A 27,135-nucleotide genomic window follows, 5' to 3' on the forward strand; every position below is an offset into this window, starting at 1 on the left:
TCATTTCAGTGGGACTAGGATGTGGTGCTGAGGCCCTGATGATTGAAATCCGCCCTCTCTCCCCACTCAGGAAAAGCTCTCAGTGGTTCTGAGTGAGTCTGTACTTTAAGGGTCTATTCTCCCATTGTTATGTGATAGTTTTCCGTACATAATTCTTATCACCTGCATAAATCCCTCCTTCCTCCCCTCCCCAGAGGAGACATCCCTCTCTCTGTTTAATGTACATGTGTGAGAGAGATTCCTTTTAACAGTAATGAGTTACATGTGCATGTTTAGGTGAAGAATAATTACATTTCATATGTCTCCACAGTACTCTTTACCGGGCTTTTTGTGAAGGCATCCCAGGTTTATTCTTCTTGCAGAGAAGGGCTGTGTGCGGTAACTTTCGTTGCTGCTCATGTGCAATGAGGGAACTGATTCTTTCACTGGGGAGGCCAAACCTACTGCACTGGTATTTTGCTCCTGGAGGATCAATTGATTGATAAATTGGTCTGCAGGGGTGTGCAATGCACATTTTTTTTAAAGTGGCCCAATTTGATATAAATGGAACTATCTTAATTTGTTTTCATGCTTGCAGCTTACCCCTTTAAAATATCTGCATTATACTGTGTCAAATATGTTAGAATCATATTAGCACAGGTAAGTAAAATATCTTTTTGTAAGGTTTTAAATCATTTCTACTACAGCTTAATGTGCACAGCTACAGATTTTCCCAATTTGGCCATGAGGTTATGTATCACAGATCTTAAATCATTTAAGCTTTTTAACCTGAGGGGTTCACTCTCAGTCATGAACTGGAAAGCAGATTGCAAGAGACATTGACATGCTGATCAATGACACGAAGCCTCCAAACAAATCAGTACAGGACTTTAAGAGATGAAGCCTTACTGTGTTCTGTCTGTCATCAGAATTTATAAAGCATCTTAGTGAAAGCCCCTTGAGAATCATTCTTAGAATTTTGCAAGTCATGAGCGTGTTTGTAAAATCTGCTTTTTTTTTTTTTTTGTTTAACACAAATAGCCTTGTAATAGTATAGCAAAAATGTAGTCTACAATGTTGGCATAGGAGCACTAAGAACCCATTTAGTGAGATAACGTCTTTTCTAAAGCAACAGCTTATTGTCGTCTTTGTTTCTAGTTCTCAGCATTCTTACTTTGAGTTACAAGTAAACACTAAAAAGGTATATCTGAATTGAAGACATCAACAAAACAAATAAATAAGTGCCAAATAAGCTGTCACCTCCGTTTAGACACTGTACAGTTGGAAATATTATATGATAAATGCTTTAATAGATACAGCTGTCCAGGAGTTTGCTCATGCTCTGTTTGTTTTAAAATACTTGGAGAAGGGTCAATACACCAGAATCACTTATATGAATTCTGAAAAGGGGTGGGGATATGTATAAATGTGACCTGGATCCAAACTGATTTTGGATTTAAGGAGGGACAATATCTGACTGACCAGGCTTTGAAAACCCAAATTATTTATGAAAGGTTAAAATACTCTTCTGCCAGTGCTGTAGACTGTGGGCCCAGTTTTATAGCGCTTTGCACCAGGTATAGCCATTTATGCTTGCAAAAAATGGGACATCAGAATGAGAATGGTTTGCACCTCCTTTGCATGCACCATCCACAGATGCATTTTTATTTATTTGTATTGCAGTAGCACTTAGAGCACAAACAAGGGGACTGTCCCTGCCACGTTACAATCTAAGTATAAGACTATAGACAACTGCTGAATAAAACAAACAGCTGGGGGAGCACAGGGAAACCATGAAATAATACCAATAACGTGAAAAACGGGGCGCCTCAAATCAGTTGTCTAGCTACTTTTGATTTTCATTATAGGTATCATGGCAGAAGAGAGCCTTAAGGAATGATTTAGGGAGAACAATGAGGTGGCTTTGCAGATTTTTTATGGGGAGTTCCTCCCAGGCAAGAGAGGCAGCATGGCAGAACCACAAAGGTGCTTCTTGGAAAACTTTTTAAATGGGCGCTCAAGACTGGCATCATTTACAGAACAATGGCCCGGGTCAATGGCTCAGTACTTTTTAAGAGATGATAAGTAGGGCTGGGATAGACCTGCAAGGGCCTTTAAAAGTGAAAACAAATAGTTTGTGTTTGATGCAGTGGAGAAGGGGAGCTGGTGATGTGGCCAAATTGATGAGCTGGAAATAACCTTGCAGCAGCATTTTGGAATAGATATAAATGAGGCAAGAGGCTATTTGTCCTGGCCACAGAGAGGATTTAAATTACTGCAGAAGGTGTAAGTCAGTGAGAGAGTTGGGTCCTGGATCTTTAGTGTGCTGTTACAAGGCTATTTTATTAAAAAAAAAAAAATAAAAATCAGAATTTGTGAGTTGTAAAATTGTTGTATCCTGGACCTTCAATATAAATAAGCACAATTATTATTTACCCTTCAAGGGAACAAAGGGCATAGTCCCGCAACCCTTTCTCATTTAATTGTTGAAAGATTTAGCCCTGCTGCAGTAAAATGACCAAGAAATTCATTTTTTCTCTCAGAAGTTAAGGACATGATTCTGCAAACACTGAATACCAGGTATAGACAATGGGACTCCTCAGAGAAGTAAGCGCTGTGCTTGGTAACAAGAGTTTGCAAGATGGGGCCCTAACCCTGTGATGACTGTACTGGGTTTTGAGAGCCTGTAGCCTGATGTATAAACTGCTTAAGTTAGTATAGATAGAAGAGTGTATTGTTTGAGAATGACCTTTAATTTCATTTGTCAGGCATGCATGGGCATAAATATGCGTAGAATTGTCAGCTTTAAAGTCTGTAGATTATAGCTTTAATATTGTGAACTTTATTTTGCTATAAGAGCTCCCTTTGTTTTTGTTTGTACTTTGTTACTAATGTAATGTCCCTAAATTCGCTACAGACAAATACCTTGGAAGTATTGTATCTTGGCTTTTACTTCTGGCTCTTATCTCTTTTAAGTGGCGTTTATTAGATGAGATCATCTCGAAAGGACTTATTTCTGTTATAAAATGGAATTAAAAAAGTAGAAACACAGTTAGTAGTTGTTCTCTCTGACTCAGTTTGAGAGATTATAGTATCAATGTCAAAGAGAATAACTGGGTTTCTACAGTATGTCTGCTATGCAACTTTTGTTTTATCCTGTTTTGTCCTCTCTTGCTGCACTGTCTAGGGGATAGGATCAGAAGAATTTCATTCTGTTCCTCTGCATTGTCTTGAAGAGAGGTTTTCCCTCTCAGAACAATCCAGAGCTGAAAGCACTTTTCAGTTCCCAAAAATAAATGACCACCAAACGCTTGCATTATTGAGCCCTTAAAAAAAAAAGTGTTAATCCTGTTAATACTCTCATCCTAAGTATTCTCTATACATTGTTACATTAGAGCTACTTGGGATGGCATTGTAAAGTTTTAGTTTAAAAGACTTGTTTAAACATAGGGTTTTGATATTTTAAATTTCTCACATCTCTTGTTTTTACAGTTCCTGACCTTCAGTACCTATCCCATGTCACTAGGAATTTCTCTCAGCCAAGAGAAAGATTCGGTGGTTTGAGAGTTACCTGGTAAGGATCATTCATTATATTATTGCCTGACTTTTTTCTCTGTTTATGAATGTGGTTTATGCAAAACAGCTTAGTTACACCATCTTAATAAACTGCATTAAAATGACCTATCGGAATTAACAATTTACAATCCAGTTTTTGTAGCAAACTTGTGCATCTTCTTATCTCTCCACCAAAACATTTTAATTTGTTCTTTCACGGAAAAACTGCCTATAGTATATTGATTATGAATAGATTTTTTTCAAGTAAAAATCTGCTTTGTAAAATCATGAAAGTTCATCTTACCCAGCTGGTATGTAAAATTGTATTAGAAATAAATCATTGCTTATTACTTTATCAGCAGATTGTTGATTTAAAAAAAAATCCATGAAACTCATGATTGGAGTTTGTTATATTCATTTTATCACTTATTTTGTTTCTTGAACAAGTTCTATTGAAGATCTCTCATGCATATTATTAAGGGCGCTCTTCTGTTCTGTATTACTATGTGAACAACACCTACTTAAATGAATGGGGTTTTTCCATAATAGGTTATAGACCTGATTTTCCTCTCAGCTGTATCGGTGCAGTTCAAAAGTAACTTCTGTTAACGCTTTGGGTTCACAACGGGGTAAAAAACAGTGTGAAATCAGAATCAGGCCCCAGGGTCCTAAATTTTGAAAAAAAGTCTTGCTTTGTTCCTATAACTAATTCTACAATTATTAACTGATTCTTAAATCCAAAATTCTGATGGCTTCCGGTTCAAAGTTGAATTCCTATTGTGTTACTTTCACATTACAATCATGGCACCTGAATCGCCTCTCAATTTTACACGTGTAATCAGCACTAATTCTACCTACTTCAGCAAAGTTACATTGATTTATAACTGATGAGAAGAGATTCATGCCCATCAAAGCTTTTGACCTTGCACACTCACATGCAGGTGAGTAATTTTAGGTGTATGAATTGTCCCATTGAACTTAATGGAACTACTTATGTGAGTAAAGTTAAGCATATACTTAAGTATTTCCAGGATTGATGTCTGCATCTATAAAAGAAAAAAAACCCAAATAATAAAACTACACCAGTGTGAGGATCTGAACCACAGTTTTTAAAATTTGATAAAGAATGCTCTGTCCTGTCCTATATGGTTAACTCAGACAAAATTACACTGATTTAATCTGGAGTAACTCCACTGACTTCAGTGGAGCTACTTTGGATTTACACTGTTGTAAAATAAAGATACAGTTTGGCTTATTGAGTTCAGTGACTTCTATTGATGTCCACAAGATTTTTGCCTAAGTGAAAGAATGGTGTTGGTAACAAAAAAGGTACCAGTCAAATGGCTAAATAGCTCAGCAAAGCTTGCCATGTTTTCTAATGGCTTCATCGTTTGGAATCGAAATGAAACCATTTCAGAGTTCAGTTATTTGTTGTGATTTTTAACTTACAGAGAACAGAAGGGAAAATTAAATACTATAACACATCTTGTAATTCTGGGGTTCATTGTAACCTATAATACTGCTGAGGAAGTTAAATATATTTAGGTAAACTCATGTTCAGTTCTAATTAGCTAAACCTATCTTTCTCTTGACTGTATTCCTTAGAGGTCATCACGTAAAGCATTTAAATTGATAGCAATATTATGCACCAAAAAATTAATTTTACATTGTATACAATTTTTATTGTGACTTTATCTTGTTTCAAAGTGCTTACTTTCTGATTTTGTGGATATTACTGACTGTGGATTACTTTTATTTTGGTTTTTACACAACAGTTATATTAGAAATTTGCTGTTTTATTCTTACCTTCTTAGTAAAAATCCTTTTATCACACAATGGGTAATTTATATCCATTACCAGCCCTTTCAATCCTTTTCAGTGGTGCTGTCAGTGCCTTTGGCACAGTAATGATTAATGTGATCTAATAATAGTGTGCCATTATATTACCTTAGTAAAACATGTACCAACATCCTATTCAGATCTACCAAATTCATAGCTTCCTATAATATTTTTGTTGAAAGACAGGATTACTATTTTTCAAAGCTGATTTTTTTCACTTTAACATATTTAATGAAATTCACAATTCTTTGCCATAGTAATCTTTGTGCCTGTGTTTGGGCTTGATGGGTGAATTTTATATCATTCTGCATTATTATGATTTGTTAGGCAAACTGTTTGACATGTAAAGAAAGATACCAGTTACATTGTGTTGGTTTGTTAAAGGGCGCATTTTAAACATTCACCACCTTCTGGATATTTCCCTGGGTTTATTATAGGTGAGATCAGAGTTCGTAAGAATAAGCATTTGGTCTGAAATGTTATTTTTCTTTCTCCTCACTCTTACCCCAACCCACAAACCTAGCTCTCCTCACACTGTCCCACACACTATGGGAAGCAGGTTCCAGTGTAACTCCCTGCCATTCTACCCAACATCAATTTTGCTACAGTGACTTTGTTCTCACCTTCCTTTTTGGCAGATTCCTTGCCTCTTAGCAAAGAGTTACTCTGCAGATTAATCCTGTGAGCTGGCAGTTGGAATCATGCAATGCTGTTCCTGGTTTTGGATTCAGCCATAATGCATCCATGCATTTTGCCTCCAAAATCAGGTATTTCTATTTGCCAGAAGCTGGGAATGGGAGACAGGGAATGGATCACTTGATGATTACCTGCTCTGTTCATTCCTTCTGGGGCACCTGACATTAACCACTGCCGGAAGACAGAATCCTGGGCTAGATTGACCTTTGGTCTGACCCAGTGTGGCTGTTCTGATGTTCTGTTGCATGATCCTAGCCTCCAACTCTCAGATGAGGACTATGTGCTCTCAGGCCAAGAAACTGTCAAAGCAGAGGGCAAAGTCAAATGGCAAAAAATGTTGCTGGGTTGCTGGGTAGAGTGGCTTCAAGTTACACTGGGACCTGCCTCTAAACTCTGGGTAGTTTGCAACTGCATCCCAACTGTTTTTGAGTTAAATATTTTCTCTATGCAGGGTGTCAAATCAAAATTATTTTCTGGTGTTACTTTTTCTGAACACGTGATCCCTGTATGCTGGCTACAAGGTTCCTAGTCATAATGCTCTTTCTCATATAGGAGATAATCTTGGGACGTCTATTTCAGTGTGGTTTAAGAGTTTGGATAACATGCCATCTTTACAAAGCATCTTAAATCTTCATCACCCAGAGATATCACTATTGTAGACGGTGACATATACTTAACCAATTTCACAGTTAAATCTCAGGGGAACAGTATGTCCACATTTTAGCTCTACTTTGTGACATGGTGTTAAATGCATACGCTTTCACATTATTTCGCCACATCAATATAAATAATGAATGAGAAAAATATTTTAATCTTGTCAATAGCACCAATGTCTAAAAACACCCAAAATACTTGTGCGGTTCTGTATGGATTCCTTATTTGATTTATGCTAAAAAGTACAGCAGTATATGATTTGAAATGTGCAATCAGCTTAAACAACGAAAAATATTTTCAAAGAAATATATAAACTGTGTGAATCTTTACACATATTTCTAGTAAAAAAATTAGACTGTGATTGTTATATGTCACATAATAATATTACTTGCAGTATTTGTAATTTGCAATTTTGTATCTTGATCATTTAAATAGAAGCCATTCTCATCTGCTCTATAAAACTGATTCTTGGTGATATAATAACAAGTCAGAAAAAAGAAAAATCATGAAACTTTTGTTTATCTTTGTTTTTCAGGGGTTTCAAACAAGATGAAAAAACTGCTTCCCCATTTTAAATAATGAAGTAAATGTTTAATGTACAGTGAAACCTGCCCTAGAGGCCAGCCAAAAATCAGTTGACTAGCAGAAATCGACTTAAAGCTCAAACAAAATTGTACTGGCCAGGCCACTGAATGGTGCTACCCAAAAGCTGTCGTATTTTCACTGAGTTAGAACAGTCAGGTTACATGTGCAGGTTACATTGTATTGTATTGCTTAATTACTCATGAATCCTGAAGTTGAAGGAGTCATAGCGTCAAGTTCTAGGGTATGTCACAGTTTTCTTTTTCCAACAAAGAATTGAATTTTAAATAGAATATTTATCCACCAGTCCTCCTTGAACTTCCCTCAATAGCCTGGATAGATTGTGCCCTAGATAGTCCATGACCTAAAGCATTTTCAAATCTTCATCAATGTTTTCTCTGAAAATATTCTTGTTTCTTCCATTAAACATTTCAGCATTTAGCCCAGCAGGAGGCTCTATGAAAAGTCTGTGGGACAAATGCACCAGTCCATTAAGGCAGCTTTGTGCTGGTCTTCCTTTGAAAAGAAGCCTCAACAGCTCCAGCCAGTGAAGACTTATTCTTCTTGAACAGGGGAATCCTGGGATCAAGTAGAGCTACAGTAGTGGCTCTCCTCATGCCATAGGGGATTCTGTCTGGTAGACAGAGTGGTGGATAGCTAGGACTTTTCTGCACTCTAGCAATCCTATTGGCAGTTAGTGCAGTATACAGCAGCCTTTAGGGTGTTCTAATCTACACCGGGGGACCGGCCCATCACTGCACTGGCTAAGGATCAAGGGCTGCAAAAGTAACCTAAAGCTACCTTTGCCTATTCTCTGTTCTTACACTGAATGCAGTGTGGCTGGACTACACAATCTAGCCCTATCACTTTACTTAGAACTGTTATCTGCATAAACATAGACATGGACCAAGAGTGAAACCTTGAATTGAGCCCCTTTATATTTCAGTGGAGAATAAGGTTTTGGATTCAAATCCTGGATACAAGCTTCACCTGCATCTTAATTCCAGGTACAATCCATGTTGAGAATTTTTTTTTCCCGTTTCACATTGTGATGTAACTGAAATCTTTGTGAAATATTCGCAAAATAAATCTGGAGCCAAATTCATAGTCCTGATTTACCTCAGATCCCAATTCCAAAGCCTAAAGCATAACCCAGATCCTGCTTTAAGTCTAAATACTGATTCCTCAACAGGCAACTTTTGGTAGGATAAACAAAAAGAGGTGATCTCAAAACATGAAATGTACTGGGGCCTAATCCTTGAAAGAAAAAACAAAAAAGACTTTTTGTCTTTCTAAGACTACATGTATCTCAGTTGATCAATGTTTATCTCACAGGACCAGTGAGGTCAGTACCTATACTGGTAGCTTTAGCTCTTGGGTTTTACTCCCAGCACTGTCATTAAATCACTGTGTGACTTTGAGCATGAAACATACATTTTCCCCCATTTATAAGACGAGGATAATACTGCTCATCAGCCGCATAAGGGTCTTGCAATTTAATTGATGTTTGTGAAGTGTTTGAGATCTGTAGATGAAACTGTGAAAGTGGTTTGCTTTAGAAGTGTAAAATTAATCATTTTTACTTTTTCTTAACCTTTTCAAGCCTCAGAGTAAGGCTTGATTTGACTTTTGAGCCATTGTTTCAACTGGTTCTTGGGTTAGCCAGTTTGGTTAATCTCTTCCTAATAATTTGCATAAAAGTGTTGTCGGTATTGCTCTTCTGATAATCTGAACCTTTTTTTGTAGATCGTGAATTACCATTGGAACCCCTCTCACTAAAGAAGTGTACAGTTTCTGAGTGGGATGGAATTGGGCAGAAAGTGCTGCTTTATTGCTCTATGCACAAATTCTCCCTGTTAGAGTGGAACATTTTCATGAGTTTACTGTTCACCGGAATTTAATGGTTCGTTTTTTTGTTTTATCAAGTATGCCAATATCTTGCTGGTAAATTAGGCATGACTGTTCTACTGTAACAATGGTTATTCATTAATCATTTATAATTACCACCAGTACCTCACCCAGTCATGGTAAGATCATCTACCAATGACCAACCCACATATTTCCTATATATAGGAAATTCCTGTGTATTTCATATACCTATCTACTATCTGACAATGCAAATACTCTGTTCAAGTGGGCATACAAGTATAGTATACTTTTTCCAATATCAATGCATAGGAAGGTAAAAAGGAGGATAGGTGAAGGTTTGTAGTCTTTGGGTGCTCTGAAGAAGCAGAGTGGGGAAAGTGGTCTTTTCTTTCCCCCAGGGCTTTCATAGAGAGGAGCAGAAGCACATACAGCATTACTGGCTACATCTTCACTCTGTCCTTGTTCCCCATCTTATCTTGGAAACATTCAGCTATACCCATCGTCAATCACATCAAAACTACCTCTTCACTTTTAGCTACCTAATGCACCTGAACATCTTCCTGCACCTTAGCTACTTCACACGTGAAATTGGGGTTAACTGCCTAGCACTCACTCTCTTCTGATAGATCATGGAAACCGCAAACAGGCTCTTATCTGCATTCAGTAAGCTCAAGGTAAGGTACCTTAGAAATAACATGCATTCTAATTTTTTCCCTTTTTAGCTTTCTTAGCCACTTATTGTATGCTGCTGGTGATCTCGTATTTCCACCACTCAAATTAATTTTAACCACTCTTTTAGATAAGCAGATAATCTGAACAAACTTATTATTGTATGATAGAACAAACAAAGGGAAATGTTGCACACCTGCAACATACAGCGTTACCTAAGAATAGCAGAGGGAAGCTAAGCTAGTCAACAATTCCTTCTTGACATTTGTTAAAAAATACTATACTCTAGAGATTTTTAAATTACCTCCTTGAAGATAGCATGTGATGCCTACCGCTGAGGTAGTTTATGCCCTCCTCATCCTCCCCTTTATCTCCCCCTCCTGTTGCTAAAGGAGATCCGTTTTGGCCTTGGCCTTGTATTCTAAGTAATGGTCTGATCTAACTCTTGTTGAAGACAATGCATCTTTCTGTTAACTTCTGTGGGGGTTGGAGCCTGCCCTACAGCTCAAGTTCTCCTAGCAGCTACTATAACTGCTGTTCCTTTAAAAATATTTTAGAATAAAAACATTCCTCCAGTTTTTAACCCAGATTGCTAATACTGTATTGTTTCCACAATACACTTTATATTTCTTCCCATATATAGGTTTTGTTTTTTGGGTTTTTTTTTTTGTTAAAAATAAAAATAAAGAATTTGGAGAAACAGCATTCTCCCCATTCTGCCTAAGTTTACTGTTTTTCTGATATGAAATTCTGCTAAGAGAGAGCTTCACAATCCTGACTTAAAACTAGAGCTGATAAGAAAAACAAATTCAAAACTGCAAATGTGACATCTGTCCACCTATAGACTACTTGCTGGGGATTTGGTGGTGGTTTTCTCTGGGGGTAGCCAACAATCCACAGAGGTAGGGCTGAATCTATAATCATCACCCTTTTCTTTCCTCTCCCAAACTCTTGTATATGACATTTTAAAAAAAAACCTGAATGTATTGTGCAAAAATAGAACACATATAATTCATCTCTTAAGAGTTATCTCAAACCTCCTGGTCTCAGTTGACTGTATCCTCTAGGCAAAACACTGCAGGAATTCCCCCCTTTTTCCCCAGTGCATAACTGAAAAGTGCATAGCTGACCAAGTATGCCAAAGCTGTGGAAAGGCAGAAAATGGCAAGGCTTGAATATATCCCAACAGAACTAAACACACATTACAGCCCTGCTTTATATTTTAGAGTGCAAGATTTTACTTTTTCTATAACTACTGTATTTTGATAATAGGCATCAAGTGGTTGCTATGTGATACACAACAGTGTTTTTCATGAACTTTTGGCTGCTGCATAAGCCCAGCAAATATGGGTTGTTACCCTTTTAGTTTTCTGGGTCAATTCGTTTTGCACAAAGGAAGGAATGATAATTTGAGTTGTAGGCAGAGAATCTTTTCTACACATTGGGAGAAATGAAAGCTGTTTTTATGTGATTTTTTAAAAAAAATTGTAATTCCTCATATAGTTACAGATAATTGTCTTATTACTAAAAGCAACTAAGAAGCTTGTCGCAGAATCCTGCCCTGAAAATATTTTTGAATTGTAGCTATGAACTCGGGGGAAAAGTGGTGCTTCTTAAATGTAATAAATAAATAAAAATATTTTTGGGACTTAGTTGCCACCAAATGAGAATGATCAGTACCTTCCTTTACATCAGTCAGGATGGTGCACGGGCCAGTTACAGGGCCAGATATTTGTGTCCTCTGATCTGCTACCTTTCCACTCTAAATGTTCAGCCCCTCTCCCTTCCTCTGGGTTGAAGAGATGGCAGATATTATCTCTGTTATTTTGGTGGCTTACCTTTGGAGTGCAGCAGCTTATATGAATTCATACAGCAAGTCAAGGAGTTTTTCTTTAGCAATATAGGCTAATACAGTGAGGCTTTGGAAAGTGGGCAGATGAGCAAGAGAAGCCATCGGTGTAACGTGTACACTTGTATGGTGTTGACTCTGGGAGCTTCAAGGTGTGTATGGTACGATTTCTGTCCTCTCTTGTGCCTTTGAATGTGATTGGCCATCAGGAGTTCAGCAGTGAGAGAGACTCCCTGTGACAGATGCCTTAAAAACACAAACAAGTCCTGTTTTCTTTTTCTGGTTTTTCACTACCTAAGAGAGGTTTCCCCCACCCTCGTCTACCACCACTAAAGAAACAGCTTAATAGCAGTATCTGGAAAGGCTCCATTTGATGCTCTCTTTCTTCCAGTCTCAGCTGAATCTCACTGAATTGTTTGCTGCAATGGCCAGTTGATGTAAATTGGTATAGTCCATTAAACTCAATGGACTTACACAATTTTACAACAGCTGAAGATCTGGCCTCAAATTCCTTATTTTCTGTTTTAGAAGATTTTTTTTCCTCAAACTTTTCCTCTTTTCACACTTATGCAATAGTCCCTCTCAGGAGGAACAGTTTGAGTCTCTCTAGCTTGCTCAGTGCATTTCCTCCCAAAGCAAACAAGTGAACTAAATTAATGATGCAATGTAACAACAGTCTAGGATGGAGATTCTCTATTTCTCCCTCTCTTCTTTCAGTCAGAGCAGCTTCTCCTCTTCAATCAATCTCAAAGGTACCTAACAGTTCCTTTTGGTTAGACTCATAGTTACCACAGTTCGGAGATTTCACCTTGGTCCTTTTTCTTTCTGATAGCAGACTCTATCTAAGTAAAAACTTAAAATCATGATGATACTGGCTGCTTCTTCAGAGAGAAGGAAAGTGTTTCTCCTGGCAGTTAATTTATCTGTTTTTCTCTTCTTGAGGAGCTTTCTAAAGAGCTCAATATTTGTGATTGGGGTAGTCTTTACTCTCAAAGTTATATCAGACAGACAGCCTCCAGTCTGCAGTAAAGATTAGGGGTATTTTTTCTAGTTCAGTGGCCACCTCTTTGCCTGAAAAAGGGACAAAATGTTTGTATCTATGGAAGACTTGAGATGCTTTTTTTAATATTCAGTTGGTTATATGAATTAATAACTGTGGGTCTGACTCTTGACCCTTAATATAGTCACTGACCTTTGCTTTTGGAGAATGATGTTGATATACTTTGCAAGAACATTTATATTGGCTCTTTCTTTTATTTTTGCTTCGTCTCACTGCCGAAATGGTGTTACTTAGAAGCTGTTTTTCTTGCTGATAACCAAGGCATATCTCTGTGACTTAGTCACTCCCATGTCCCATGCCGCTTTAGATGCGCATTTTTGGGCATTATACAGTGCATATAGTAGAAGAAACATTGTCCTCTATATGTCTCAGTTTTGCTGGTTCTCAGAGATTTACAGTATGTAAATAGTGTTCTGTCCCTTTAAGAATAAAAGATTTCAGAAGACCCCATTCCAGGTGTTGGAATGAATAGAGGCCCAGAAAATGGTCTGGTAGCGGAAGGGAAGAAGTGGTCCTGGATAATTAGGAGTTGTATGTGAGGGAAACCCCCCCATGCATCATTCCTTTTAAGGGCCTGCGAAGAGGAGACCTGGACCGTAGGGTGGGGCAGGGATCCCCTCTGTTTAAGCTAATTGGGATGAGTTCTCTGGAGAAGGGCTGTATGGAGACTGCATGCTCTTTCAGAGCAGGAGAGACTCTGAAGGAGAAGAAAGCCAGGGCCGAAGGGCTAAGTTCTAGCCAGAAAGGACTGGGACCGGTGGCTTTGCCGGGGAGCAGACTGACAGAGGAAGAGCTCTGGGTGTGGCAGAAGAATCGGAACTAAGTATGAACTGCTGAATTGTGATTATGGACTTTATACTGGAACTCATGGAGGAGTGTTTGGACTATTTTGTGATTAAGAACTCTGAGGACTGCGTGAACTTTATTTGATATTAAACCAGCCCTGGTAAGGATGCTGTGAGCCACGCAGAGACTGTGTGGAGTGCTTATGGGGCCAGCAAGAGGGGAGGGTGCCTGAAAAAGGACCCCAGCCATGAAAGTTAGTGACCACCATGCTACACATTGGAAGAGAAGTAAATTAGGGCATAGGGGAATTAAAATGATGGCTCATGATAGGCTGCAGCCTGCCTGCCTAACTTACTCATCATTCTGCACGGGTATAACTGAGTCAGTGAAATAATTATCAGGTAATAAATTCCTTTTTTGTTAATTTATTTATTTTTAATTATGCATTTACTCTGTTCTGTCATGCTATTTTTAAAAAGACTTTAAGATCATTGAAAAGATCCTTGTGTTAAGAAAAATATCCCCAAAATATTTTTTTAAAACATTTTACTAAATTATGTGCATATTGGGTAACGATGTTTACTTTTTCATTGTGTCCTTTTATCCATAACTTGCTGTCCTTCATACAAGGGTGTTACGGGCATGCTGCTGTGGTGTCTTTAGATGGCTTTTATATAGTCTTAGGGATCAGAAGTGCAATGCAGTGGTGCTTAGCACTGTACACATAGCATGACATGGACCCGGCCCTGAGGAGCTTTCCACCTAAGGTCCTGATCCTCCAGTCAGGCAGCCCCTGGAATTCCATAGGGCTTGGCTGCACAGGTCTGCCAGCCGGATTCAGTGTGCTGGATTGGGGCTTCATTTAAGACAAGATGCAGCAAGTGAGTGTGACAAGCAATAGGTATCAGAGGGGAGGGAGCGCGGGTCAGGGTAACTGCAATAAATTCTTGTAGTTAGGATAACAATTGGCCAGAGAAAGCCAATTGACAAAGCTCGTCGAATTACCATTTTGGATCATACCAGTGGACCATCTAGTACAGCATCCAGCCGTTGAAAGTGGCCAGGAGAAGCTGATTCAGATGAAGGTTGAAAAAAGCATCCTTTGGGAAATGGGCTAAACATATTAATATAGTGCACCAAAGTAAGGCCATTAGAGTGGTATGTAGTAAGTGTGGAAAATCCTCTCAGTTCCATAATATTGCTTGCCACTACCCCAAGTGCGTGCCCAGGGAGGTGGATACCCCGAGGAATAGTCATGCCTGTTCTCTATGTGGGCTTGCGTTTCCATACTCGCTCGGGTCTGAGCCAGCGATAGATAGATATTTTATCTATCAAATTCTCTCCCGCATACAGATATGATAAATCAACCCAGTTGTCTTGCGAAACCACATAACGCCTCCACTTACGAAGCAACATATTGGGAATCTGTATACTGAATCGCGTAAGCGCTAATCCCCCCAGTTAGCAATTATGGGATAGTCTGTGCCCAAGGAAAATTTCCTTCCAACCCCCAGTAGTTAGAGGCTGGTTACACACCCAGTGTGCATAGCTAGATGGCTCCAAATCGAGTAAAAGAGCTGGGGAGGATTTCATTTTCTTTTGCTTTGAAATACATAAAAATCAGCTTTATTTAACCAATAGAAGATTCAAGGATTTGATGCCTGGATGAAGACTTATAATTGATGGAATAGTACTTCGGCTTAATAACTTCTCATCAGAAACTTGTTTGACCTACAGACCACCTTCCTTCTTCTAAACTTAGATGTCTCTGTTATAAAACTTCTCAAGATTCTACAATGGAAACACGTAATGTGTTTTTTTTAATGCAGGTGCATCTTGTAGGGCAAGAGAGAAACCTTTCTCCTTGTACACAGTACATATATGATTTATCAAACATATTGTATTACTCTGTCTTTACAGTAAAACATACTATGGATTGGAATGATTATCTGCGCAGGATTAGAAACTCTGATATTCCATTTTATGTTCAAGAAGAGGATTACTATACAGATAATGTACTTTTAATGAAGTATTTCAGTTTTAAGGACAGCAAAAACAACCAACCTTAGATGTAAAAGGAAAAGGATCTAGTAACGAACAATAGCATTCAATTGACCTCTTGTATAGTAATCCAAAGATAGCATCAGTAATATACCATTTTACATTTATTGAAAATTTTTTTTTCAGTCATCTGGAATGATCATTTGATTTAAAAAAAATTATCTACTGTAAATGCTGAATACCTGGAAGTTCACGAATTTTATCATGTTTGATTGGCAGCATTAAATGCCAACATCTCATTTAAATAAGGAACATCTGTACATTATTATTTTGGGATTTTTCATCTGTTGATTTAGAAATCTAAGGCTTTTATGAGCCTTTGCATACAGATTTGTGTGTTACCTACATACATGATTTGTCAATAACAAAGAATAGTCATAAAAATACTGTCTGGTGGTTTTGTGATTAAGGCAACAAATACATTGTATATGCAAAGGGTTGTAATGTGCATTGCATTTGATTTTAGGTGTGGCAGTAGCAGCTTGATTTCATAACAGTGGGAATAACATGACAGTTCAAAAGCACAGTGAGAAGATTACAATTTTTATACATAGCAATGTAAATTCTTAAAATAACAATGTAATTTTTTTACATTCCTTACTGTATCTCAGGATAATCCAATTTAGAACAATTTATTCTGAAGAGGTATGGTAAAAATAGAAGTTATATCATTATTGAGAATGGGATAATATATTATTTTTTATGAGTGAGTTACGAAGATGTACAACTCGGTTGGGACTTAGGATAAACATAATATTCCTTAATTAATCCATTATCCTATGATACATAGGTGCCATTTTTATACTTTAAAAATGAAAAATATTTTAAAAAAGGTAATTGCTGCTTTTTTGTACTAAAAAGCTTTTTTCTCTAAAATCATAAAAATGTATAATCAAATTCACTAAATAGTATTAATGAATTAAGCATGTAAATTGAACGCAGAGTTTTAAAATAGAAGGGTCATCATCTTCTGGCAGTCAGATATGAACATATTCTTTAGCCCAAATATGTCAGTACTTATGGATGCAATTCATCCAGATGTGGGGGCTAGCAAAAGGCCCTAAGTGGTTGAGCAGCAATGTAGGACCACCTGTGGAGCCCCTACATGTCTCAGAAAAAGTTACCATTCTGGCACCCCAAAGTGCAATGCTGGGGGCAGGTCAGGCATGGAGTCTTTTGCACCAGCTTATGTGGGTCTGGAACAGATGTTTTCTGTGGCACATTGGATGGACTGATAAATACTGCTATGTGTTATTTAGCCAGGGAGCCCCGCAAGAGCCTCTATGCCACATTTATGTGAAACAGAGGGCTTGGTGCTGGACCCCCACATCTAGAGTTGGGAGGCAGGGCTGCAGATTCACTTTTACATTAAATCATTTGCTCCAGGACTCTGTGCCATTTGTTCCACTTTGGCTCTGGGTATGGGTAAATAATGCATTCAAAAATGCCCTGTACTCTATCTGCATAAAACCAGAGCTCTCAGGCTTTATGCACAGAGGATTGGTGTCACTCTTGTAGTAATAATATTTTGTATTTATGGTGGAGGATATGCAAGATCTTTCATTTGTTAATGAGTTAAGCCACACAACACTCCTCTTAGCTAGGGTAGGTATTATTACTCCCATTTTTTAGAGGTTTTGTGGGATGTCTGGGCAGAGCTAGAAACAGAACCCAGATCTCTTGTCTCCTGCTCCTCTGACTTATCCACAAGACAAGTCTCCCCACAAAATAGCTGTTTGATTCTGTAAGTGGGGAACCCATTTTTCAAATGTAAGCACCTTAACATGATAGTCAAATCCCACATTTAGATGCTGAAAACACTATTTAGAGCCTTTTGAAGTATATAGGAGTCTCCCAGTATCAGGCTCATAAATGTGATATATTTTATACGCCCACAGGCAGTTGGATATTTGAGGCATCTGTTTGAAAATTGGGCTCTGAATATATTATGATGATATGATTTTATATTTAGGGTATCTCTCATTAAAGTTTGTAAATTTGATAGCCACTAACAGGATCTAGTGTTTGCTATGATATATTAAAATAAGCATACACCTAAGACAATACAAAGCCAAATGTTATTAGGAAAAAGAGAATCAAATTAGAGACCTTTATTTTGTATTAAAGACATTAAATGCAATACAAATCTGCAAAATACAAAGAAATTTACTTTTCTGCTGCCTCAGCATCAAGAGACTAGAATTCCTTTTTTCCATGTATCTGTGTCACCGGGTTATTTCTTCTTCTGTTTAGTCATATAACAGAATGTGTTGAGGCATATTATCCTCAACTTGTGTAGCAGTATACAAATACTGATTGCTGTTTGAGCTTGTTATGGAAAAGTATTGCCCTGTGGATTGAGAAAATGACCAACAGTGGACTATAATCTTTGAAGCTGAGAGTAAAATTACCAACTAGAGGTCATTTTTCAAACCAAGGGGCAATAGTTTGCTACTATAAACTGAATATTGCAGTCAGTATATGTTTTATTAAACCATTTAAGAAACTTGGGAGCCATTTCATTTAAACTTCCTGCTTGATGTGGCTCAGAGAACAGGCCCAGGGCAGCTCGCAAAAGAGGCCTACTGTAGTCTGTATAATAAATATACTGTATCCTCAGTAATGTATAATAATAATTATGAACGCTCTGGGCATTAATGGCTAAGAGGTATATGCTGCTATCATTCTACATCTGCAGCACCATTCAAGGAAATGGGAATTTTCTATAGAAATCAATGTCAGGCACTGTTTCATAATGCTGTGATAACCCAAGGCCAGACTATCTGTAAAAAGCCCTGGATCATTATTCCAATTCTAGGATAAATACTTATAGTGAAAATACCTTCCTCACTCCCTCATCCCCTTTTGTTGTTCTCAATCTCTGTTGAAGTACACACAGTGTTGTGCTTTGTATGGCCCTCACATAGGGAGCGTTGGCCACTTTCTTAGTTGGTAAGAGAATCTCCCTTCTGAAAATCCTGTTTATCTGACAATTCCATACATAGAGAGCCAGACTGAAGTCTTCATCCTCCCTCTTTCAGTCCATCTTGCATACTTGTAGTGAAGTCAGACATATTGCAACATGAGAGCCCTGGGGCAGCCCACAGCTGATTCTCTATCTCTCTACTGTAAAAGGTTTGGCATTGCTGCCCATCAGCATAATATCTAAGTGCCATCTACCTTCAACAGATTGGCAGTAGCAAATTCCCTCATGGACTTTCTGAAGTCTCTGGCTCTTCTCATTGTGGGTTCTAAAAAGTGCCATGAGGAGTGTTAGCCTTCCCAAAAGGGGTGGGGTGGAGAGGAAGGAGGATGATGGTGCCATGGCTTTATTCTTCCTGTAGCACCAGTCAACAAATCTGAAATCAGTGAAGTCTTGTAGTCTCACCCAAGGTGGCATAGCTGTTACTCCCTAAGACCCTGTGGTGAAATTATAGCTGGATTAGATAGAATTCCTCCTGTGACACTTCCATAGCCCCCTCATCTGCCTTTGGCTTCTACCCACAATCCAACCCATATAATTTCCATTTTATTAGGTCTCCAGGCACAGCTCATAGACTGGATCAGTTTCATTGGCTGAAGCAGGACATATGTCCAAACAGATACTGTTACATTTTTGGCCTAAATTTTAAATGCATTACACAAAATATGTGTACAATTACCTGCATAGTTTGTGAGGTGAATCATCACAATTGTCCATGCAAATTGTGCATGGAAATGACAATATAAGTATCTTCTGTTACTTTATTTACACATGCAATTGCAGCTCCAGGATGTGCAAATTAGATGCAAATTTGGTTTTTGTACTTTGTGCTTTTAAAATTAAATCCTATATGTGTATGTGTACATCTGTGTGTATATACATATGTGTGTGTGTGTAGGTATATAAAAAAAATAGACGCAGAGTCATAATTTTCTCACAAACATAATTTTTAAGGTCTATTTAAAATAAGGGTGATGGATTAGAATAATAAAAATCGGAGCAGCAAAAGACCTATTATGCACTATTCCACCTTGTTGATGGAATTGTTCCCTAGAAGGTATTTGCTTGTGTTTTTTCCACACTAGGTTTAAATGTCCCAAGGTTTGAGGTTCCAACTACTTAACTTCCATAGTCTACAGAAAACATTTTCAGGAACTTTCTCTTGAAATCCTTAAAGTCCCCGATTTATCTTACTACTCTTAGTGATAACCCACTGAACCACCTTGAACAGTTCCTTTCTTCTCATACATGGTTATTATAAAACCCTTTCTCATTGATCAGGATTTTTGTCTCTCTTAAGCTAGTTGACATTGTAATTTTTCTAAAGCTCTGTTAAACGTCAAAGGAGGGGGCAAAATGAACGTGAGACTAAGAATTTATGATAGTATATTTTTATATATAATGTATTCTTATTTTATTTATTTCTATGTCAGCGTCACTCTGGAGCCCCAACCCTGTTGTGCAAGGTACTGTACAAATGTAACTAATCTCATTTTTGCCAATGTTTAAATATACATATATAGTATGGATATATAGGATCACTAGTTCTATAACATTTTTTTTTATAAATATTACATTTTGAACAATAGCTATTAATATTAGGGGATGACAGAGCAAAAACTCATATTGCCAGATAGCCTTAAATAGAATGTATGTTTAATAAACAGAGACACATGAAATACTGGGATATAGTGGGATAATACTCAGTGCGCAGCGACGTGGCAACAGGGTAAAGAGACTGAGGATGAAAATTATCAAATTCTGCTCCTAGTCATTGGCCTTACTTATACATGCATGTTTCAGGCCAGCTGTGCACTTCTCTACACATTCTGCTCCTCTGTTCCTCTCTTTCCTCTAACCTTCCGATGCAGGAAGAGAGAGAGAGAGAGAGATTGGGCCGGGTCTGTCTGCAACACACTTGGTAATTCCTGGAGGCTTTTGGTTTTGCTTGTATTACTGCTATGTCTAGCACTCCAACCAAGCTTTGAGCTAAGTGCTGTATATGTAGTGAGAGACAGTACTTGCCCCGAAGAGCTTACTATCTAAATAGACAAGACAGACAAATGGTTGAGGGGAAAGAGACACAGACATATGAAGGTCAGTCAGCACGTGTCCAAGTTCACAGAGCCAGGTCAATGGCAGAGCAGGAGTAGAACTCAACTCTCATTAGTCACAGTTCCATGGCCCTATCCTCTGGACCTCTTTTGTTCCTTCATTTCCTCCTACTCTAGTTTCACTGGGGCCAGGGCCGGTGCAACCATTAGGAAAACTAGGCAGTCGCCTAGGGCGGCAAGATTTGAGGGCGCCGAAAAGCGGTGCCCAAAATGTCTGGGATGCTCACCCGGCGCTGCGGCTTTGATCAGCTCTGGCTGGAAAGTGATGTCATTCCTCCTCCGGCCGCCAAGGGCGCTGCACTGCTCTCTGCTGCTCTTCTCCAGGGCCCCCACCTCTGCTCAGCCCCACCCTGCCCCCCACTCCCCTGAACTCTGCAGCAGGGCCTGGCCTGCACTCACTGGTGGGGGGAAGTGCAGAGACCTGGCCCCAGCTGTGCTGTCGGTGAGTGCTGGGGAGCGGTTCCCCCCTGCCCTCAAAGCCAGCCCCACCCCCCTGAGGCCTTCCCCGCCCCACAGAAGCCTGGGGCACCCCCGCACCCCCGAGGACCCTCTCCCCGCAGAGGCCGGGGGCACCACACTCCCTTCTCCTGCTGGGGAGCAGTGTAGGACCTCAGAATATCTAGGGACGGCCCTGGTACCCGCCACCCTGCCTGCAGACAGCCCCTGCTGCACCCCCTGCCCTGCCTCCAGCCAACCCCACATCCCCTGCCTTGCCTGCAGCCAGCCCCACCCCCCCGTCTCCAGCCAGCCTCTTCTGCACCCCCTGCCTTGCCTGCAGCCAGCCCCACACCCCTTGTCTCCAGCCAGCCCCTGCTGCACACCCTGCCCTGCCTCCAGCCAACCCCACACCCCCCGCCTTGCCTGCAGCCAGCCCCACACCCGCTGTCTCCAACCAGCCCCTGCTGCACACCCTGCCCTGTCTCCAGCCAACCCTCCCAGCCCTGTCTGCAGCCAGCCCCACACCCCCTATCTCCAGCCAGTTACTGCTGTACCCCCTCCTCTGCCTGCAGCCAGCCCCACACCCTCTGTCTTTAGCCAGCCCCTGCTGCACCCCCTGCCCTGTCTCCAGCCAACCTCCCCCCCCAGCCCTGCCTGCAGCCAGCCCCACACCCCCTGTCTCCAGCCAGTCCCTGCTGTACCCCCTGCCCGGCCCGCAGCCAGCCCCACACCCCCTGTCTCCAGCCAGACCCTGCTGCATCCCCTGCCCTGCCCACAGCCAGCCCCACATCCTGTCAGGTTATTCATTTATTTTCATTAAATATGTAGACTAAATAATGAAATTAATAAATTTTCAAGTTGAATGTGTATTAATTCTAATGAACAATGCCATATTATGCAGTATTCATTTCTGAAAGTTTATAATCGATGCTCTGGGCGAGTGGTAGGGGGCGCAAGGTGGAAGTTTCGCCTAGGGCGCGAAGTATCCTTGCACCGGCCCTGACTGGGGCAATGCCCACTGTCTCTCATTGCTGACGTCTTCATTTCAGAGCTGTCAGCTGTGACCTCTGCCTTCGTTTGTGGAGTCACAGATGCCATGCACATGAGCAGTACCTCTCAGATGTCATCATCTGGATTCTTGAGCAGAGTAAACTCCGCCTCCTAGACCTGGGGCAGGCTTGGTAACTGCCTATAGCCCCTCAGAATACAATTCTCTCTCTCCACTAGAGAGAACAGGGGCAGACCCCCTCCCCCGAAAGGTTTATATTTCTCATTTGCTGCAAAATATTTTTACATAGCTGTATGTAAATAATAATTGTATTTTATTGCTAAAGAGGATGGGCACTGTGAAGTATGTACATTTTTTCCCATATCGCTGATGAAAATGCAATACATGAATTAGAGACAGGACAAAGCTTAAAAGACCTTAAAATTTCAAACTGTTCGATTTTTTTTAGCTCTTGTTTTTGTGACATGATTCACTTATCTAGAATGAGCTCTGATGAGCTACAAGTTTTTATAGGAGAGCAGTTGTGCTTGCCTGAAAAAGAATAGACTGAGATATTCAAAAGATTTCAAAAGATATTCTCAGATTTTGAGTTCTTCTGTTTCTGGGTGCTCAGTTTTACGCAAATAGAATTATGTACTGTGCAGAACTTGAAACAAACCCTGGCTCAGAATGGGGAAAGGCACACATCTTCTGAAAACAGGTATATGCTGTGAAAGCTGAGTTAATATAAATGTGAATTCTTGTGTTATGTGCCCAGAGGTTAGAGAGATGGGTTTGGCCTAAAGTGCAAAATAAAATTAATGAAGGTTCACTTGAATTTTTAAATTAACTCACTGGAGCTTATGCTGACACTCTTTTTCTGCAAACACTGATGTCATTGAGACTAAGTGACATGAATTTTTGCAGCGAGCAAATTTCAAGTCATATATGTATGTATTTTTAAATGGCACCAAGAATCGGTGCCAAACTCTGTGACACAAAAACAGCTTTAATGGCTACAAAATTATATTGTCAGATATTTTAATTTAGGAAACTGAGATTATCTGAAGCGGAGAAGAGAAAGCAACAGGACTGATGGCATGTCATTATCATTCACTCTTAGGTATATCACTTCTTTAGTCATAATTATAAGAGGAATCATCCCAAGTTTTTTGCTCTTTTCCTCAGCGAGTTTCTACATATTTCACCTGAGCTACAACAGGTTTTGAGGCAGCTCTAGTATGTAGTTGTAACATCAATTTAAAATTAGAATGTTTTAAGAGACACCTAATGAATGTGAATAATATATATTTATTCTGTAAGTCAAGAAATATCCAGTCAAGTAACACTTGGTCCAAGTTGTTCCACCTACTCCATTATTTATTCCATAAAGGTGGCGCATCGCTCTTTCTTTGCTTGCGCCATCTATATTTTGCAATATCTTTCCACCCTTTCAGGTACAGCAGGTCGGAAAATATTTTTATTTTCCACAGAAAATGTTGACTTCTCACTGAAAAACCAAAAACTGGAAAGCCAAAGACTGTTGAAAACCAAATAATTTTTGGTCTTTGTTTTTCAATTAAGAAATTGAAAATTTTATAAGAAAGCAGACACTTTTCACAAAAATTCATTTAGTTGAAAGCCCTATTTTCCACTGAGGTTTTTTTTGACCATCCATACTTTCACGTGCCATTATGAAGGGATAAAGATAACTTCAGGAACCTCCATAGCCTAGCCTACTCTGAAAGCCTATGGACTTCCCTTGGTTATTCAGATGAAATCTATCTAGCTTTGGTAGTTTATTTTGGTATATACTGAAGGCATCATCTAGTGGGGAAAAATTGAGTTTAGGAAAACTTCAGTATAAAAGGTGGTTCTGGATGATTCTAAAGGTAATGGAATGTGACCCATTTCATAGTTAACCTAGTTCAGGTTTGACCATTTCTATATGGCAGCTGTTTGACCAATGTGAAATAAAAAATGTGTTGCCTAAATCAGGTGCCTAGGGAACAGGCATCCACATCACTTAAAAACCAACTTTGATACCAGATAACATACATAGTCATAATCTCAACTGAGAGGCCAAGCACTCTCTGGGCTTCAATACTGAATAAGCCTCTTACCTTAGGTGAGAGATCACTGTTAAGAGAGCATGGAGAAGTGTGCTGTTCTCTGACCAATACTGCCTCTGTTCTGTGAGTTAACGGAGCGCTGTTAATCTGGCCCTTTTGAAAAGCACTATATTCCTTCAACTAATTTGAAATAAATGTTTTAAAAAATCAATTTTTTTTCAGACAGAATTCCTTCTAATATCTCTCTCCAGCCCCCCTTTTTTGCCTACTGCAGCACTTATCCAGTGAGTGCACCTTTCATCACTGCTAGCTGTGCCATCAGTCTTTAAACATAGGTTGGGTATTTGACTTTGTGCCTCTCTTGGTGTTTGGCACCAGTTTGAATGACATTACAAGAAATACCAGTTCTAAAAGCACGATTTCTATCACCTTTTGGGCAATGCTGATTGGTGAGTGTGCTGACCTTAGTGGTGGAAGTACCAGTTTTGAGTGGTATTTAGTGTAGTCAGTCAAGATGGTGGACCAGTGTACCTGCCATACTTGCTAGTAAGTTGGTATCCTGCTACCAATCCACCCTTATCTCTTATAATCTACTCTTGATGCACATGGTCTCTCTTTTGTATATGAATGCCCTTGTGTTAGAATGGTATCGTATCTGGTGACAGATCAATCAGATCCCAACGCTACTACATAGTGCCAGGCTATGATGGATTATGGGCATCATGATTATATTCTAGACAGTTGATCCTAAGGACATAGGTCAGCACCATGATGCACAAAGCCAGTTCACTTACAGGAAAAGAAAAATGAAAGAAAAGCATTTGCACATATTTACTCACCTAAAGAAATTCCCCTAATAGGGTGTAGGGTGAGGATACATATGTCTATATTTCTCTCATAGCTAAAGAGTTCATAGTTATATGTGGGTTGTGACTATTATATTCCACATACTAGAAATGCCTTTTAGGTGACCAATGTCAACTTCTCAGAACAAAGTTTTCCTTAACCCCCTTGGATGTGTTCTGGTTTTTGCTTGAATGGTTTGCCCAGTGCAATTCATGATGCTGCTCTGCAAGGCTTGGGAGACAGTGTGTCACTGACTTTAAGCAGAGATTTCTCAAATACAATCTCACATCACCGGGGCCAGGATTTCAGTTTTAGTGGTGGCTTCCTTTGAATCCTTCGTTGTGTCTCCCATAGGTTAAATCCTGCCTTCAGATGCATGGTCAGGGATGCTAGTGATATTCAATGGAAACTACAAGCATGCATCAAAAGCCAGATGGAAAATGTGTATATAATGTTAATGTATCTATGTATTGTAAATGGCAGCTAGGAATAGTAATAGAATAATGTGTTAATTTATACAGTGTATTTATTATACAGTCAAGTCAAAGAAGTGGATGTTTCTGCTTGTCAGGGTTTTTTATGTTTTGGGTGTTTCTGCCTTTGTTGACTGATAAAAATATTTTGGAATCTAAACATATCTCCACTGTAGTGTCTTTGTTCTGGATTTCTTTCATCTTAAGTTATCAACATAGTGTATGAGCCATTTTACCCTACAGGACGATCATCATCCTAGTATGTATTTGTTCATTAATGTCAGGTTAAGATCTAAAGAAATGTGAAAGTGGGAAAATAATTTTTTTTGTTTGTACTAATTTTTTTTTACTAATAATAACTGAAATAGTAAATCTAAAGGACTGTAAATTTGAAATATAGTAAAAAAACTGTATTCACACATTTTTCTTTTAACAAGTACTGTACTTCCAGTCCTGGCTTTGTTTAAATATTATTATACACAGTTGACCCTAACCAAAACTTTTAACCAAGTCTCTTTTTATAAAGAAAAAATTGCTTTTATTTTATATCAATAAATGAAATGTTCTGGAAAATATAAAAATGAAATAACTTCTAAGATTGTTTCATTTATTCAGTGAATTTTTTTTTTCAGAATCCATTATACAAGTTAAAATTTATGTACTAAAAAAAAATGACAGTCAGCAGTTCCTCTTGTTTTTATACATTCAGTATTGGTAATAAAGGATTTTGACCCTCCCACCCCCAGAAATACAAAAGAGGAAACCATAATAAAAAATGGTTTTGCAAATAGAGCTGGTTGAAAATTTTTTATAAAAACTGGTTTTGGACAGAAGAATAGGTTTATTTTTTGACTAAATGATTTTCCCAGTAAGTTTCTATGGAAGTTTTCAATGGGAAATTGAGTTTTTGTCAAAAGCGAAAAACTTCTTTGTTTGAAAATCTCCAATGGACCAGTTTTCCATTAGAAAATGCAGATTTGACGAGGCTGAAATATTTCTTGGGAACATACTAATTTTGCTGAAAATTTTAATGGGCAATTATCTAAATGTTTCAACAAGGTTTCATGTGAATTCTATTTATATTATATGTGTTTAAATGTTTTAAGTTTTAGATTATGATAAATTGTAATCAAAATAACATCAAAACAAAACTTTAGCCTATCAAAGTGAAACATTTCAACTGTATTGAAACAAAATATTTTGAAATGTTTGAATTTGCAAAAAGTTCTGTGATATCAACTTTTTACCCAATTTGTAATTAAGCCAAATTTTGAAATCTTAGGATTTCCCACCAGATGTATTTTGACCAGCTCTATCCCCAAAGCATAAGATTGTAACAGTCTTTTCCTTTTTTTTTTCATTAGTGAATTTACAAGGTATTGTTTTTCCATTTTATTCTCTTCTGAATCATCATAGAATCACATAATATCAGGGTTGGAAGGGACCTCAGCGGGTCATCTAGTCCAACCCCCTGCTCAATGCAGGACCAATTCCCAACTAAATCATCCCAGCCAGGGCTTTGTCAAGCCTGACCTTAAAAACCTCTAAGGAAGGAGATTCCACCACCTCCCTAGGTAACCCATTCCAGTGCTTCACCACCCTCCTAGTGAAAAAGTTTTTCC

The 27,135-nt window shown here is 38.8% G+C and overlaps 1 long non-coding RNA gene across 1 annotated transcript in view; it reads left to right on the forward strand.

The window, feature by feature from the left end:
- LOC142047966 (uncharacterized) overlaps positions 1 to 27,135 on the forward strand; it is a 114,233-nt gene that overhangs the window by 55,595 nt on the left and 31,503 nt on the right. Inside the window, exon 3 of the long non-coding RNA XR_012657303.1 lies at positions 3,472 to 3,553. This is a non-coding gene — a long non-coding RNA (uncharacterized LOC142047966). The remainder of the gene's footprint in view (positions 1 to 3,471; positions 3,554 to 27,135) is intronic.

Source organism: Chelonoidis abingdonii, chromosome 19 (genome assembly GCF_003597395.2).
Source record: "Chelonoidis abingdonii isolate Lonesome George chromosome 19, CheloAbing_2.0, whole genome shotgun sequence".
In the NCBI taxonomy this organism is placed as follows: domain Eukaryota; kingdom Metazoa; phylum Chordata; order Testudines; family Testudinidae; genus Chelonoidis; species Chelonoidis abingdonii.